The following is a 19,248-nucleotide window of genomic DNA, read 5'->3' as shown; positions in this document are numbered from 1 at the left end:
AAACTCCCCCGTGAAGCCGTCTGGCCCGGGCTTTTGTTTCCTGGAAGCTTTTTGATTACTGCTTCCATTTCTTCCATAGTTATTGGCCTATTGAGATTTTTAGATTCTTCCTGATTAATTTTGGAAGGTTGTATTTTTCTAGGAATATGTCCATTTCCTCCAGGTTGTCTAGTTTGTTGGAGTAGACTTGTTCATAGTATTTTTTAACAATCCTTTGTATTTCTGTGGGATCTGTTGTTATTTCTCCTCTTTCATTTCTGATTTTATTTGGGTCCTCTCTCTTTGTTTCTTGGTGAGCCTGGCTAGAGGTTCTTCAATCTTGTTTATCTTTTCAAAGAACCAGCTCTTGGTTTTGTTGATCTTTTGCATTGTTTTTTTGGTCTCTATGTCATTTATCTCCGCTCTGATCTTTATTTCTTTCCTTCTGCTTACAATGGGCTTTTCTTGTTGCTCTCTTTCTAACTCTTTGAGTTGTAGGGTTAGGTAATTTATAATTATTGTTTTTTGTTTTTTGCAGTAGGCTTGTAGAGCTATGAACTTCCCTCTCAAGACTGCTTTCGCTGTATCCCATAGGTTTTGGATTGTTGTGTTTTCATTGTCGTTTGTTGCCATGATGTTTTTTATTCTTTGATCTCTCTGGTAACCCAGTCATTGTTTAATAGCATGCTATTTAGTCTCCATGTGTTTGCTTTTTTTGGATTGTTTTTATTGTGGTTGATTTCCATTTTTATGCCATTGTGATCTGAGAAGATGCTTGATATGATTTCTATCTTCTTGAATTTGAAGAGATTTTACCTGTGACCCAATATATGATCTATCTTTAAAAATGACCCATGTGGACTTGAGAAGAATGAATATTCTGTGGCTTTGGGATGAAATGTTCTGAAGATGTCAGTTAAGTCCATCTGATCTAGTGAGTCATTTAGGATTGATGTTTCTTTGCTGATTTTTTGTTTAGAGGATTTGTCCAATGGTGATAGTGGGGTGTTAAAGTCCCCTACTATGATTGTATTGCTGTCAATCTCTCCCTTGATCCCCTCCAGAAGTTTTCTTATGTATTTGGGTGCTCCCATATTGGGTGCGTATATGTTTACCAGAGTTATTTCTTCTTGTTGGATTGTTCCCTTTAGTATTATGAAGCGGCCTTCCTTATCTCTTTTTATGTCCTTCACTTTGAGATCTAATTTGTCAGATATAAGTATTGCTACCCCAGCTTTTTTTTCATTTCCATTCGCCTGAAAAAACTTTTTCCATCCCTTCACCATCAGTCTGTGTACGTCTTTTTTTCTGAGGTGAGTTTCCCATAGACAGCAGATAAATGGATCATGTTTTCTTATCCACTCAGTTACTCTATGTCTTTTGATTGGGGCATTTAATCCATTTACATTTAAAGTTATTATTGATAGATACTTGTTTGTCGCCATTTTTATTCTTTACCCCTGTGTTCCTTCTTTGTTTCCTATTTTTTCTTTTTACAGCAGACCCTTTAGCATTTCTTGCATTGCTGGTTTGGTGGTAATAAACTCCCGTAGACCTTTTTTGTCTGTGAAGCTCTTGATTTCACCCTCAATTTTGATTGATAGCCTTGGTATAGTATTCTTGGATTCAGACCCTTCCTTTGTATGACTTTGTATATTTCATTCCAGTCCCTTCTTGCATGATGTGTTTCTGTTGAGAAATCCGTCGCTAGTCTGATGGGGGATCCTTTGTAAGTAACTTTCTGTCTCTCTCTGGCCGCTTTTAAGATTCTTGCTTTGTCGTTGGTGTTTGCCAATTTAATTATAATGTGCCTTGGCGTCGGTCTTTTGGGGTTCATTTTATTTGGGACTCTGTGAGCTTCTTGGATTTGTGTGAGTTTTTTCTTCCCTATATCAGGGAAGTTTTCTGTCATTATTTTTTCAAACAGGTTTTCTATTCCTTGCTCAGTTTCCTCTCCTTCTGGCACCCCTATTATTCAGATGTTGTTTCGTTTTGTGTTGTCCCAAAGTTCTCTTAGGCTCTCCTCCTGCTTTTTAATTTTTTTTCTCTAGAAGCTGCTCTGCTTGGGTATTTTTTCCTACCTTGTCTTCTAGCTCACTGATGTGGTTCTCTGCTTCTTCTAGTCTACTGTTGATGCTTTCTCTTGAGTTCTTTATAGCAGTGATGTCATTTTTCATTTCTTCTTGGTTCTTCTTCATTTCCTTTTGGTTCTTAGATATTGTTGAATTTGTCTTCCATTCTTTTCATCCACCTTATGACCATTTCTCTGAATTCTTTCTCTAACAGGTTGCTTGCCTCCATTGCCTCCATTTTGTTTACTTCCTTTTCTGGTGATGGCTGTTTTTCTTTCATATGTGGGCTGTTTCTTTGTCTCCCCATGATCTCTCTTCTCCAGGTGTTTGGTTATGTAGTTCTCTCTCTGCTGCGTTGATTTAAAGGCACAAAATACAACACAACAAGGCACTGAACACAAATGTATTCACGATACTAATAACCCCAAATAAAGGTGACCACCAGATCAAAGAGAATTAGGGGATAAAGAAGAAAGAAGAGAAAAAGAAAAAAGAGAGAAAGAAAAAAGGAGTACAAAAATGAAATTGGGAAAAGGAAAAAAAAAGTAAGAGAAAAGAAAGAGAATGAAATAGAAGAGGGGAAGAAACTATTTCTATGGGGAGAAAACTCCAATAGAACAGCCACTAATCTCAACAAATTCCAGCAACAGATCCCTGGAGATGAATGCAAACTACAAACAACATATGTGTTCTCATCCCCACACTGCCCTCCCCCCCATGCCCTCATCCCCCTGGTGTCTGTGTGCATTGGTTAGGCTTATATGCATGCATACAAGTCCTTTGGTTGATCTCTCCCCCTTACCCCCACCCTCCCCTACTTTCTCTCTGAGGTTTGAGCATCTGATCAATGCTTCTCTGTCTCTGGATCTGTTTTGTTTTACAGTTGTTTTTTTTTTTATCTTGTAATTGATTTCTAGTTTCATCCCACTATGGTCAGAGAAGATGCTTGATATGATTTCAATTTTCTTATATTTATTGGGACTTGCTTTGTGGCCTAACATGTATTCTATCCTGGAAAATGTTTCCTATGCACTTGAAAAGAATGTATATTCTGAAGTTTGGGGATGAAATGCTCTAAAATTATAAATTCAATCCTTCTGCTGTATTGTTTCACTTAAAGCTGCTGTTTTCTTGTTGATTTTCTGTCTGGAAGATATATCCATTGATGTCAATGCAAGTTAAAGTCTTCTAGTATGACTGTATTGCTGTCAATTTCTCCCTTTATGTCCATAAAGATTTGCTTTATATATTTAGATGTTCCTCTTTTAGATGCAAAATGTTTACAGGGTTTCTATCCTCTTGTTGGATTGACTCCTTTATCATTATGTAATGTCCTTCTTTGTCTCTTACTATATATATTGTTTTAAAGTCTATTTTGTATGATTTTTGTAAGTCTATTTTGTAAAGTATTGCTACCCCAGCTTCTTTTTGTTTCAATTTGCATAAAATATCTTTTTTCATCTTTTTACTTTTAGTATGTGTGTGTATTTCAATCTGAAGTGAGTCTCTTGTAAACAGTATATATGAGTCTTGTTTCCTTATCCATTAAGCTACTCGATGTCTTTTTAAAATTTTATTTTATCTTTATTATTGATAGTATTACAGATGTTTCCTTTGTTTTTTTGCTCTCCATTGATCCTCTCCACCTTCACCTGCCCCTCCCAGGCCTTAACCACACTATTGTCTGTGTCCATGGGCTATGCCTATATGCATATAAGTTCCCTGGTTAATCTCTCCCCCACCTATCCCCCCACCTACACCTACCTTTGCAGTTTGTCTGTCTGTTCCATGCTTCTATGTTTCTGGATCTATTTTGTTCATTAGTTTATTTTGTTCATTAGATTCCACATATGAGTGAGATCATGTGATACTTATCTTTCTTTGACTGGCTTATTTCTCTTAGTATAATACTCTCCAGGTCTAGCTATGCTGTTGCAAATGGTAAGAGTCCCTTCTTTTTTACAGCTGTGCAGTATTCCATTGTGTAAATGTACCACAGCTTTTTTATCTACTCACCAGCTGATGGGCACTTGGGCTGTTTCCAAATGTTAGCTATTGTAAATTGTGCTGCTATGAACATAGGGGTGCATATATTCTTTCTGATTGGTGTACTCTATGTCTTTTGATTAGAGCATTTAATCCATTTACACTTAAAATGATCATGGGAAGGCATGTATTTATTGCTAATTTATTATTCATATTTATGTACCTCCCCCCATCTCTTCTCCTTCTTAAAGCAGTGCCTTTAACATTTATTGTAATATTGATTTGATGGTGATAAACTGCTTTTGCTGTTTTTTGTCTGAGAGACTCTTTATTGTCCTTCAATTTTAAATGATAGTCTTGCTAAGTAGGAGTAGTTTTCTTTGTAGGTCCTTGCTTTCTATCAGTTAAAATATTTCCTGCCAACCCCTCTGGCCTGCAAAGTTTCTGTTGGGAAACTTATTGACAGTCTATGTGAACTCCCTTGTAGGTAACTGTCTTTCTCTTTTTGCTTTTAAGATTGTCTCTTTGTCTTTATCTTTTACCATTTTAATTATGCGTCTTGATGTGAGCCTCTTTGGATTCATCTCGTTTGGAATTCTGTGTTTCCTGGACTTGTATGCCTTTATTTATTTACTTTTTTCAAGCTCTCCCATATCTCTCCTTTAAAAAAATTTTTTTATTGAATTTATTGGGGTGACATTGGTTAATAAAATTATATGTGTTTCAAGTGTACAGTTCTATAATACATCATCTGTATATTGTAGTGTGTGTTCAGCACCCAAAGTCAAGTCTCTGTATCTATGAGTCTGTTTCTATTTTGTTTTGTTTACTAGATTCCACATATAAGTGAAATCATATGGTGTTTCTCTGACTAACTTATTTCATTTAGCATAATATTCTCCAGGTCCATTCATGTTATTGCAAAAGGTAAGGTTCTTTCTTTTTTACATTCAAATAGTATGATCAACACTAATAAAAGAGAAACATGCAAATTGGCATCACTCCGCTATGCCCACCAGCCAATCAGAGGGACTATGCAAATTAACCCAACAAAGATGGCGGTTAATTTGCATACTCAGGCACAGAATGAAGACTGAAGACTGAAGAGGAGAAGCAACTGCAGTGGAGAAGCCAAGCTTCCTTGCGGCCAGACCAAAAACCTGGGTCCCGGGTGCCGGAGGAAAACCAGTGCCAGCAGCCAGGGGAAGGAAGGCCTATTGTGCGAACCTTCATGCAACGGGCCTCTAGTATTGTATAAATGTACATGCCTTTTTTTTAATCCACTCATTTACTGATAGGCGCTTGGGCTGCTTTCAAATTATGGCTGTTGTGCATAGCACTGCAGTGAACATGGGTTGCATATATTCTTTCAAATTAGTGTTTTGTGTTTCTTCAGATATATTCCCAGAAGTGAAATCACTGAGTCATAAAGCAATTCTATTTTTAATTTTTTGAGGAACCTCCATACTGTTTGTACAGTGGCTGTACCAACAATACACAACACTTTTCTTCACATCCTCGCCAACATGTTTTTGTTGATTTATTGATGGTAGCTATTTTGAAAGGTGTGCAGTGGTATTTCATTGTGGTTTTAATTTGAATTTCTCTGATGATTACTGATGTTGAACATCTTTTCATATGTCTATTGGCCATCTGTATGTCCTTTTTGGAGAAGCATCTATTCAAGTTCTCTGCCCATTTTAAAAATTGGATTGTTTGCTTTTTTGTTGTTAAGTTACATAGATTCTTTATAAATTTTGGATATTAACCCTTTATCAGATGTATCATTGGTGAATATGTTCTCTCATTGGGTTGGGTTGTCTTTTCATTTTGTTGATAGTTTTCTTTGCTGTGCAAAATCTTCTTAGATTTACATAGTTCCATTTGTTTATTTTTTCTTTTGTTTTCCTTGCCCAAGGTGATATATCAGAAAAAAATATTTCTAAAAGAAATGTCCAAGATTTTACTGTCTATGTGGTTATATGAGGAGGTGAGTGAAGCTTCCACTTACTTTGTCATCTTGACCAAATCCCCAAATTTATCTTCTTTTTAAAAAAATTTATTTTATTGATTTTTTACAGAGAAGAAGGGAGAGGAATAGAGAGTTAGAAACATCGATGAGAGAGAAATATTGATCAGCTGCCTCCTGCACGCCCCCTATTGGGTATGTGCCCACAACCAAGGTACATGCCCTTGACTGGAATTGAACCTGGGACCCTTGAGTCTGCAGGCCGATGCTCTATCCACTGAGCCAAACCGGTTAGGGCCAAATTTATCTTCTTAATATGCAATCTGATTATGTTGCACCTCTCTCTAACATTATTTCTAAAGCTGCCATTGACTCTTATGATAGAAGCCATCCTTGATGGACTTGATTCCTCCTGCCTCTTTGACCTCATTGTTTGCTACTCTTCTCCTTACACATTGTACTCTCAGCTTATGGATATTCATTCAGTTCCTTGTCCTCAACTGGTCCTCAAGGACTGCCTGGACCACTTTTCCACCCTTCTTCCATCCCCCAAACTTGATGAACATCTATTCATCTTTCTAATCTCAAATTATATTTTTCCTTCTTCATGAAAATTCCCTTGACAACCACTCCCTCACTGTTTGGCTCACACTGTTATATACTCTTGTAGCACTTTATACATTTCCCTTATCACACTTTATTATAAGCACTAGAGACCCGGTGCATGAATTTGTGCATGGGTGGGGTCCCTCGGGGTGACCTGTGGGGATTGGGCCGAACTCACACTCCAATGCCCCCTGCTGCTCCTGCTTGCTGCTCCTGTTCAACCCGGCCCTGCTGTGCCTGCCGTGGGCTAGCACCAGTCATTCCCGATTGGGAGAGGCTCACACTGCTGTAGCAGCGCTCGCCAGCCATGAGCCCTGCATCTGGCACCCATCCTGAGGGGGGTGGCAGGGGGTTGGGATGTGATTGGCCCTCTGGGCAGGTGGGTGGTGGGATGTCCTTGCCAGCCCAGGATCAAGATCTGTCCCGCTGACATTCCTGCTGGTTGTCGAGAGCCACCTGGTGGCCGCTTTTATATAATTTCTTCCTTGTGGAGCATCTAGGGAGGATTGTGGCACTGTCAGGATTGTGCCTGTGGTGCCGTTCATCAGTGCCTGGACTGTTCGAAGATTGGGCCTGCAGGACTACTGAGGAGTGAGTGGCTGTCACTGGACTGGTGGTGGGCTGCCACTGGGACAGGTCAGTCAGTTGAGTAGCGTTCCCACTGTGGTAATGCATTGACCACCAGGGGACAGCTCCTGTGTTGAGTGTCTGCCTCCTGGTGGACAGTGCACATCATAGCGACTGGTTGACTGGTCATCCGGTCACTTAGGATTTTATGTATATAGAAGATTTGGATAATCACTTGTTTACTATATATGTTCCTGCCAAGATGACAAATACCAAGCTCTATTTGACCAGAGATGAGTTAATTCTTTTCACTGCTATATCCTTAATGCCTGGCACAGTGTTCAGCTCAAAGTAATCATTCATTATATATTTACTGAGTGAATGAATAAATGTCATGGTGATGGCTATAGAACTATACTCTCTAATGCAGTGGCCACTAGCCACATGTAGCTGGTGAGAACTTGAAATTTGACTAGCACAAGTTTAGATGTGCTATAAGTATAAAATACACACTAGATTTCAAAAAGACTTAGTGTGAAAAAAATCCCTCATTAATAAAGTTTTGTATTTACTGCATGTTTAAATAATATGTTGGACATACTAGATTAAATAAAATGTAATATCAAAATTAATTTCATCTGTTTATTTTTACCTCTTTTAATGTGACTTCTAGAAAACTTAAATTATATGTGTGGCTTGCATTATATTTCTGTTTGACAGCACTGTTTGTATCACTTTGAACTAAAATGGAATGCCAAAGCTTTTAAGTTTTCTCATATTAAAATGGTAAAAGCCTTCATTTAAAAACGTTTGCATTGTTCATACTGCAACCTCATTCTTTCTTTTGCCAGTATGCTTGGTTACTAGGCTTGTGGGGTCATCAGTCTCCCTGTCTTGCACCTCCCCACTCAGTTTCTAATTTCTCAGTGGTCACAAGGGTGCTTGAGGAAGATCTGTAATTGGCAGTCACCTTAACAGTGCCTGTGAGGACTGCTTGCCCTTGGTGCAGTAATAGTGCGCATAAGTCAAGGGATCACTAGACTCATAAGTCTAAAAACTACATAATTGGTATGTGAATCAGAAAGAAGAATTGGTTTTTGTCCTTGAAATGTTTTTTTCTCTGAGTCTGACAAAGCCATGTAGGAATGGTTTTTGGTATCTGATAATGAATGCTCCCTCCCCTATCCCTCTGTCTCATTGCTTAGATTTTAAAAAGAGTTATTTTGGAAATATCTGTTTCATTTTATCTACTTTTCCTTAGAAATGTGAAAAATCTCTGTTGGGGTGCCTTAAGTTTATTAAATATGTCCTACCATTTTGTCTTTGCAGCATCTGTGCTGTTGATCTATTGTTTAAAAAAACTGCATCTTCTTTATTTTGCATACTTAATTTCAGAACAACAACCACAACAAGAACACTGTAATATACAACATCCAAATCCAATGTCAAATATGAGAAGAGAAGGCTTGAGGTGCTTGTAATATGCCTTAGGCAAAGACAGGAGAGGAACACAACTACTAAACATCAGCAGAGGAAGCCAGGTGGGCTAGGGCCATGCAGGGCTGCTGGGGGAGACATGAAGACACTACACAGAGGACACAGAAATTGCCCAATTCAAGTCTCATATCATCAATACTGTCTACTCCAACAAGGAAATTTTCCTTCAGAATTTGATCAGTAACACTGCTGGTACCTTGGACAAGATACACTATGAGAGCCTGACTGATCCTTCCAAGTTGGACATTGGTAAAGAGCTGTAAATTGACATCATCCTCAGCCACTAGGAATTCACCCTGACTCTAGTGTACACAGGTATTGGCATGACCAAAGCTGATCTCAAAAATAATCGGGGAACCATTGCCAAGTCTGGTACAAAATCATTTATGGAGGTTCTTCAGACATCTCTTTTTGCTCTTCTGATTGGGTGTTTTTTGCTTCCTCACCTTCCAAATCGTTGATTTGATTCTCAGAATTCTCTACTCTACTGTTGAATCTCTGTAAATTATTTTTTATTTCAGTTAGTGTTTAATTTCTGACTGGTTCTTTTTTATGTCCTTGAAAGTCTCAGTAAGTCCCCTGAAGCTCTCCTTAAGATCCTTGAGCAACCTTGTAACCATTGTTTTAAACTCTGTATTCAGTAGTTTGCTGGCTTCCATTTCTTTCATTTGTGACATGTTTCTTTGTCTCTGCATTTTGACTGCTTTCCTGTGTGTCTTTCTATGTATTAGGCAGAGCTGCTGTGTCTCCTGGAATTGGTAGAATGGCCTTGTATACTAGTTGTCCTGTAGGGACCAGTGGCTCAGGTGCCCAACTCACCTGAGCTGGGCCCTCTAGGTGACCTCTGTGTGGGCTGTGTGGACAGTCTTGTTGTAGTTGAGCCTTGATTGCTGTTGGTGTCACTGGGAGGAATTGACCTCCAGGCTAGTTGGCTGTGAGGACCAGCTGCTACTACAGTGGGAGAGCTGCTGTGTAGGAAATACCCTTATGAAGCAGGACTTTCTTCAATGGGGCTTTTTGGTGCTCACTGAGTCTGCCCCTTGAGTGTGTCACTTGTGGATGTTTAGAGTTGTTATCTGGTATGGTCTGAAGCTATTCACTGGATCACTGGGTCTGGGGATTCCTGGGACGTACAAAGTCAGCCACTGCCTGGGGCCACTCAGCAGGAGCTACAGAGAGATCGGCAGATGGCTGCTACTTATATTGGGCTTGGAAGTCCCAGGCAAAGCCAAGCTGTGAAGCAAGGCAGGCGGGTGCTAGTGCCGGCTCTTATTGATAGCAATGGGGCACGCTGATGTCAGATGCTGCTTGTTTAAGAGATTTTAGGAAAGTCTGAAGCCTGAGCCAGGACAGTTCATTCCTATGGAAAAGCCAACAGCTTGCGTGGGGCAGCAAATTGGATGGGGTAGGGTCGCAGGGGACCACCAGGGCAGTGCACACAATGTGATCCAAGCTGATGGAAACTCAGATATGGCTGCCAGTCAGCTCTGTGACTGGGGAGGTCCAAGAACGGAACAATGACCCCTGCTAGCACCCCCATCTTGGAGAAAGCTGCTCCCAAGTTCCTGCCCCAATGCCAGACAATCCAGTTCCTCCCTGAAAGTTCCAGGTTCCTTTCAAACCACTGTCCCAGTGTTGGAGCGCAGATGGATGGAGTCTGAGTAAGTTCATGCACCACCCCTTTAAGAGGGACACCTGAGGCTCCAGCAGCCTAGTGTCACTCAGCCACAATATCCACTGGTTTTTACAGCCTGTAGTTACAGGGACTTCTCTTTCCAGCTCTGGAACCCTGGGCTGGGGGCACTGGTGTGGGGCTGGGGCCCCTTTCTCCTCACAGGAGGCCTCCGTAGCCACAATATCCCTCCCAATTATAAAAACACTACACTTGGGTGTCGTTCCAGCCTGTTCTGCATCTAGGACCCTCCTACTATTCTCTATGTGCTTTCTTCTTCTCAAGTTGTAGGACTTCCATTCATCCAGCTTTCAGGTGCTTCTGATGGTGGTTCTGTATTTTAGTTGTAATTTTTGATGTGATTGTGGGAGGTGGCGAGTACAGTGCTTACTTATGCCACCATCTTGGGTCTCCTTCCTCAGACATCTTGAAGGTGAAGAGATCTAAGTGCTAGAGAGCTGGGACTGTATTTGGCTCACAAGCTGTGCGCTGCATGCATGGAGGTGACTCTGGTGATCTTTTTTGAATACTTGTCTTATATTTCTTCTTAATGAAACAGTCTAGGGAATTTATTTAATTTAAACATTACTGGAAAAAGGCATAATTTCTAAATTATTTGTTGCCCCAAAGTTACTTTATATATTTGAACTCTATGTGAATTAGCATTCTCCAGAGAAACAGAACCAATATATGTATCAATATGTATAAGGAAAATTTTTTATAGAAATTGGCTCATGGGATTACGGAACCTGAGAAGTTTCACAATTTGCTGACTACAGTTGGAAACCCAGGAAAACTGGTGGTGTAATTCCGTTTGAGGCTTAAGAACCAGGGGAGCCAACGCTGTAAATCCTAATCTGAGTCTGAGATTCAGGAGTGCTGATGTTAAGGGCAGATGATGGATGTTCCATTTCAAGCAAAGAGAGCAAATTCTCCCTTCTTCTGCCTTTTTGTTGTTCTGCCTTCAACAGATTGGATGATACACACCCACATTGGTGAGGGCATCTTCTTTACTCAGTTGCTGACTCAAATGCTAATCTCTTCCAGAAATACCCTCACAGATACACCCAGAAATAATATTTTACCAGCTACTTTGGCATCCCTTAGCCCAGTCAAATTGACAGCTAAAATTAATCATCATGCTATGAATGCTGCATACCATTCACAAAAGAAAAAAGAAAATATTTTGTTTCTGTCTTTAAGGAATTTATACTCGGTTCATTACACTATTTGCATATTGAATAAAATGCTGGGCAGGCTTTGCCTGGGATGGGAGGCTGTAATTATGTGTGGTTCATCTGGCTTTGTGTCCAACAATTTCTTGTTAGGCTCATCATTAATGTTTACATTTTAACCACCACTGTATTCAGAAAAAGTCATCCTTGTTCCCTATTAATTGCCCTATTAGAAGGGCTGCTTTTTAAGCCTTCAGTTGATCAATATCCAGGGAATAATCAAATTGTCTCCTTCCTGTGACTGTTGGCAACAAGAGGCAATCAGAATGAATGGTGGCTAGTGTGGGTTCTGAGCACCAAATGAGTAAAAAACCCTTATTTACAGGACCTTTTGGTCCCTGTGTGGTGTGAGAAATATTCGAGTAGCTTTTAACTTTGTGGGTGTTGTTTTGGCTGAGTGGGTTGTTTCCATGAGGAGTGACTATCAGCTCTCCCAAGCACAGCCCAGGTGAGGTGCAGGTCAGTGCTTTAGGTTTTTTTGTCATTTCTCGTTATGTCTCAGACTCACTGGCCCATCTAGGTTGTCACAATGTGAAAAGCCAACTGAAGGGGAATCTTGGGAGTCACTTTACCACACATCGCACTTGTCATTGAGGATGTCAATAAAATAAGTGCCACTTGCTATTTAGACACTGCAGGGTCAGTGGCACCTGTGCAGTGCTCAATATGCTATTGTGCTCCCCATCCCTGGGTGGAGAGGGAGCCATCTGGTAGCTTTTTTGTGGGTTGAGTTGTTGGTAGGCAAGTAACATCCAGCTCTTGAGGAGATAAAATGACCCTGAAGGAAAGGATTTCCTTCAACAGAAGTAAAAATTTATAGCTTACTACAAATTTTCAAAAACTTTTAAGACACAATATTCTGTCATGACATACAAACACACACATGTATATATACATTAAAAGCAGTGGTTCTCAACCTGTGGGTCACGACCCCTTTGGCAGTCGAATGACCCTTTCACAAGGGTCGCCTAAGACCATCCTGCATATCAGATATTTACATTATGATTCATAACAGTAGCAATATTACAGTTATGAAGTAGCAACAAAAATAATTTTATGGTTGGGTCACAACATGAGGAACTGTATTTAAAGGGCCAGAAGGTTGAGAACCACTGATTAAAAGCTTTGAAGTATAGTGTATGCCCTCTTTGAAGATCTATGCAGTGTGAGTTTGGGGAGAATGTACTAGATATCATTATTGATTGAGAAGTTATATACATACTAGAGGCCTGGTGCACAAAATGCCTTTCAGCTGCTGGCCGGGGCCTTCCTTTTTTCAGCGTTGCCCCCTGGTGGTCAGCATATGTCATAGCAAGCGATTGAACTCCTGGTCTCTCGGTTGAAATCCCGAGGAGACAATGTGCATATTAGCCTTTTATATATGTAGATGTATACACACACACACACACACACACACACACACGCATGTATAATGTATATAATAATTAAAAGTGAAGATATAGACAATCAATACAGGTGTATTTAACAAGTGAATGAGGAGAAGTCTTATCTATCCTAGTATGTTTTCTGAGTATTAATATTGTTGTAATAGAAAACATATTAAGGATTTCTAGTTGCAGAGATTTTTCTAGTATATGTGTTTATTTAGCCTGTCTAAGAAGAAGAAAGAGTGAGAGAACAAGTGAGAAAGAGAATAATTCAAGCCAGAACATGAGCCCACTGATATGTGAGCAAGTTGCTGTGGATTTTAGAGCATCTGTTGACCCATTTTGCCTTATAAACATTCCATGTAGAAATATGACTTATTTATCATGTATTTAAATTGTGCTTTTCTTTCTCTGATGCTTTATTTAAAAAATGTAAACCATGTCAGTTTCTGGAAGTAACTTCTTTGATTATTTTTCCCCTTAAAAAAAAACAATTTTTCTAATATACCAAACAAAGCAGGAATTGTGATTTCAAGTATGTGAAAATAAAATTTATCTTAAAAATGTCAATCATTAATTTGATTAAACCTGTTAAACAAAGGACAAAGAGATATCAAAGATTTGGATTCAGGTCTGAGAAAATTAAAGTAAAGCAATTAAAAAATATCATGAAGTTGAGAAAAATATTTTGAACTTTCCCTCAAAAGCTCTTTTGATCTTTATTATACAAACAGAATCAGACTATAGTGGAAGTGCATTTTTTAATCTCCTCTTTTCTCAGGACAGAATACTGTGGAAGGTGTGATATGCTTTCAAAATCCCTGGCAAGGCTTGGTCTCCTGACTCAAACTTGGCCATTCAGTCCTTCCTGGGATTTTTAGAGTTGTGAAATGAGAGCTGGTGAGGTGTTTTTTTCTCTGGTGGTTAAAGTCATAGGAAGTAATAAGAAGTGAACCATGAATGCTGCCAAGAACTTGCTATGTGGAGAAGTCAGTTGGCTGTGAGAAGGGATTCAGGAGAGAGAGAAATGAGAGAGAGAGAGAGAGAGAGAATTTCATGGGCCGGTGTACTTCACCTCCTTTGATTTTTTCCTCCTCTTGCATCCAAGAGAGTTCTAAATTATACACAGACTTTAAAGCTATCTTCAGAAGACAGTAGGGATTTGATAATATATCTTTCAAATTGCTTATATATCTATGTAAAAGGCTTGTTAATTTAGCTTTCTTTGGGAATAATTTCCAGTTAGAAGTACTTATGTGTTTCATTTTAACTAGCATGTTATAGCAAATATTGTTTTGTATACTTTGGTTCTGTGTTTAGAATACAGTGCCAACTAGGTAGGGTACATTGAAAATCTCTTTCATATAAAGTCCAATTTTATGACTTGCCTTAGACATTAAATTAAATTTAGACATTAAATCATTAAATCACTGGATCATCACATCACATGGATTCCATATTTTCTATTAAAATGGGAGAGTTTTCATTTCCTGAAGCTTTCTGTTGAAGCAGGGCAGGTCGGGTGAAGAAAGCTCTAGCATTGCCGTGGCTGAGGGTAGCTGGTGGAGTGTGATGCCCAAGTAAAGCCTCAGGGAAGAAGGGATTTCCACAAGAGGTTGTACTTATGGTTCCAAAAATCTCGGACTCACCATCCTGGTGACCTAATGGATAAGAATGTCCCTCTCTTCGATGGGGTCTCCAGTTTAGATGAATATGACCTGCAGTAGCTAGTGGAAAGTCAAGGTCTGGTTTGTTTCTTGATTTGATTTCTTTTGAAAGAATAAAGGCTCTGATCTCAAATTAAAAATGGTGTCTTTATTTCAATTGAAGCAAACAGTCACTTTGAGTTCAGGATGACCAGTATGCAATTTATAACATCTGAAGCAATTTTTTCCTGCAACCTCCTGAGGGTAGAGGACAGTACTATTTAAAGTCACCTTTTTCATTAACTTTCAGACCTCCATCAGAGCAAGAATATAAGCATAGTCATTGTCATGTATCACCAACACATTGAACCACTGTCATGTTAAATGCTTGTGTACTGGTTTTTTTATTTATACCTACTATTTATTTGCTGAAAGTTATTTTTCTAGGTGTAAGTATAATGTTGTAATCCAGACAACATTCTTTGTGCCTAAGACAGGGGTCCTTAAGGGTTCTCCCTCACTGGGTTTGCCAGCCTGCAGAGAGAGTGCACAAGGCCCATCTACTGTCAGACTCGGTGGATCATCATATCTGGAAGATTTTCTTCAAATCAGATGATAAAACATTTGTCAATATGGACTGAATTAATGTTATCTATAAACAGTCTACCATGTACATTTACACATGACACAGTATAAAGTGTCAAATTCCCAGCTTCTTCATAAAGAGGAGGTGATAATCCAAACCATATAGTTACAAATATAGTTTCTTGTATGTTGTGCCTCAATGCATGTGTCCTGGACTGTCTGCCCTGGCAATCCACCTCTAGCTTCAGGGCCCTTATCACCATTTCCCGGGATTTCCTTAAACACTAACAAAACATTTATTAATCACTTCATTCCTGCAGAAGATTTTACTTTCCTCAGATTGGCTATTAAAAGTGAGCTGCTTTATTTGTAAATGAAAACAACTCACTGAGATTCAGCACACTGTTATCTCACTGTTATTTCAATTGAAGCAAATGTAATCACTGTAGCAAAGTGTTATTGTATTCTTTCCCAGGTCTTAGTGGAAAGTAAGAGTGTTCTGTGCCGAGGACTGAGAAGGACAATTAAAAAACTTCATTGACAAGAGAAGTCATTTTCTTTCTTGAGTCTGGCCATTTTGCACAACACTCTGTCAGCAACACTTCGAAATCATTGCTTAATCCCTTCAGGATGGAGTGCACAAGAGGGAACTGTGCAGGCTTAACGAGTAACTTTTTTTTTCCAGTGAAAAAAAGCAGTACCCAGCATTTTTTTTTCTGTTTAGTATATGATGACAGTTGGCTTATGCCAGTTATGTTTAGGTATTTAAAATTAATTTTTTTATTCATTAGGAGCCAAATATGCCTTTTGAGAAAGTTTTGCTTTTTGTATTCATAACTTTTTTGGGAGGATGCCTCAGGTAGCTCCTACAGGCCTGACTAAAGTGTAGCAGAGGTAGAGACAGTTAAGAAGGTTTCATAGCACATACACTGTGTAAGTTGGTACAACTATTATGGAAAACAATATGGAGTTTTCTCAAATTTAAAAATACCACAACCATATAATCCAGAAATCCCACTTCTGGGTTTATATCCAAAGGAAATGAAATCTATACTTTGAAGAGATGTCTGCACTTCCATGTTTATTACAGCATTATTCACAATAGCTAAGACATAAAACAATGTAAATTTTTATTGATGGATGAATGGATAAAGAAAATGTGATATACACATACCTATATAATATTATGTTATTCAGTCATAAAAATAAGAAAATCCTTTCATTTGCAATGGTATGAATGAATGTAGAGGACATTATGTTAAGTGAAAAAAGTCAGATACAGAAAGACAAATACTGTATGATCTCAAATATATAGAGATCTAAAAAAGTTGAATTCATAGAAACAAAGTAGAATGGTGGTTACCAAGAGGTAGGGGATAGGAGAAATAGGGAGATGTTGGTCAAAGGGTACAGACTTTCAGTTATGAGATGAGTGAATTCTGGTGATCTAATGTATAGAATGATGACAATAGTTAACAATACTGTATTGTGTACTTGAAATTGGCGAAGGGAGTAGATCTTAATTGTTCTCACCACACATACAACAAGGTAACAATGTGAGGTGATGGATCTGTTTATCAACTTGATTGTGTTATTTCACAATGTACAATACATTAGATCATCACACTGTATACCATACATCAAGAACAGTATAAAAAATAAGCTACCAAGCTACAATTGTTAATATACAATTTTTTATTTGTCAATCATAATTCAATAAAGCTAGAAAAAAATAAGAAATGGCAGTGACTGTGTTGCAGGTTCAGCTCTTTCAAAGCTGGCAACAGAAGTGATGGCAGCACCGTAACTACATGATGGTGTGGACAGTGATGCGGAACAATTGATCCTTTCTGAGGCCCATGGCACATGCTGCTGCCCTTAGGGTATTGGGAAGACATGTGAAGGTAAGGCTGAGTGCCTTTCTGTGTCTTTTTGAATTTGTTTAAGCAGTAAGATGACCTGCCTGAAGAGTATGAAGAACTGAGGGAAATGGAAAACTCAGAGGAATTTGATGGATATAAATTTAGATGGTAATAAGTTATCCTTTTGGACAGGTCCTTGTATGACAGCAGATGACTAATGACTTAGTGGGTAAATTGATGGCGAGCTTGGATATCGAGTATTAGAGTGATCTTGGAGAGTGTCCCAAACTATACTAAGTTGGGATTTTGTTAGTTAAGAAACGGATTTTTAAAATATTCATTGTTTAGGAAGAACATGATATCAATGGGAAGATTAGAAAGCAATGAAGGTAAGGAATACTGAGATGTTACTGAGGACAATATCATGGAAGGTCATTACTATGTTTTCTAGAGAACAGTTCCAGAAAATATAAAGTTTCGTTGCCAGGATGATCAGTCTATTGGACAAACCTCATGTAGACGTTGGTTCTTAGGTACTTGAGTCTTTTTGTATTGTTCTTTGTACTGAGGTGATCTAGTAACCTGCTCTTTTTTCATAATACTTACATGAAACCCAGTATAAATTAATATTAATTTTTGTATATTGGTTATTTTGATTCTCATGTTAATAGTTACATTGTGAGAGGAGCAGTGGTTAAACAAGACAATCTGTTAGGGTTCATGTGGAATGAACATTGGAAAGCTTTATTAATAGTTAATATGCAGATTGGCAGTGGCTCCTTTCCTTAGCAGATGTGTCACATGTCAAGAGTCACAAACGATGAGATGAGAGACGTGGGGGCTCTTCAGTCCAGTGAGTCCTCACTCTCAGCATGTTGCGATGTTTTGCAATTCATATGCATTGCTTATGTAGACCAATGGATTATAGTCCGGATGTAAATAAGAACCCCCACAAAACAGACATGTGGTTTAACAAGAATCTTACCGAAGAATTTTGGCTTGAAGATAAACTAGTTATACTGGGAATAACAAGGAAATCACAAAGCTGACACTCCTAGTCATAATTTTAACTCTTTATCAATCACATCATAAAACAATCACAAAGTTTGAAACCATCAAGAACAGTATAAAAAATGAACTACTAATCTACAATTGTTAATGTAGATTAACAATCTCATTAACAATTAACCAATCTCATTCACAGTACATATTATGCCAAATAATAATAGGGAAGGACAGTAGTACATGTATATATTATAAATAAATAAGTATACATGGATTAGGAGTGGGTACTCCAAATTTTTTTCCAAGGGGATGCATATGTGGCTAAAAAGTTTGGAGATCACTGCTCTCCATTATTTCTGTAGTGTTAATACTCAAGTGTGCTTTTCAGCCTTCCAACACCTATTTAAAGTTATTAAGGTACTTAGATTACAACTCTCAGTTCTATTAGAGAAAATTACACGTATGTTATGAAGCCTCGACTACAATAAGGCTGGGGTGCTTATTGCTCCTCTGAGCTTCCAGGCACCGAATCACTTACAATTTACTTCTCTAACTGTTTATATTGTTCAGCTGTGTGTGCCTGTTCTTCCCAAGAGGCTCCCTTGCCACAACAGCCCCCTCTTTTTTCTATTATTAGGAAGACTATAATTTTCAGTCTAAAAGGCAAGACAAAGTATGTAATAGCGTAACTCTTAGAACGTATTTTGAAAATCTAGAATGTATGATTGCTATGGCTAAAGTGTTATGTATGGTGAATCCTAGGCAAATAAAAGCTCAAAATTACTCTGTTGATTGAGACAGAGTCTTTTCAAGTGTTACTCTACTATGCAAAGGGATCAGTATCTATGTTGCCTTTGTTAAACACGCCATGTACTCAAACTTCAGAGGAGTTTTTTAGCGCTTGTGTTCAGTCATAATATGACTCACAATATGTAAATGAGGAAGTAATCATGTCTGCACTTTAAAAGGAGCTGGATCTGAGATGGAGACAAATTTTGCATGTTTTATGTCCTATGTTCCTAATTATTTGATTAGAGTTGATTACTCTTCAGTTCCACTGGGAAATGTAATTGGGTAGGCATCTGTAATTTGGTTTTGTGTGTTTGTTTTGGTGCGTGCGTTTGTGTGTTTTCAGTTTTCCTCCCAATACTTACTTGAATAAGCAGACACTAAAAGAGA

Source organism: Myotis lucifugus, unplaced genomic scaffold (assembly GCF_000147115.1).
Source record: "Myotis lucifugus unplaced genomic scaffold, Myoluc2.0 scaffold_81, whole genome shotgun sequence".
Lineage (NCBI taxonomy): Eukaryota > Metazoa > Chordata > Mammalia > Chiroptera > Vespertilionidae > Myotis > Myotis lucifugus.
The sequence above is the reverse complement of the archived record's forward strand: the minus strand, read 5'-3'. Positions refer to the sequence as shown.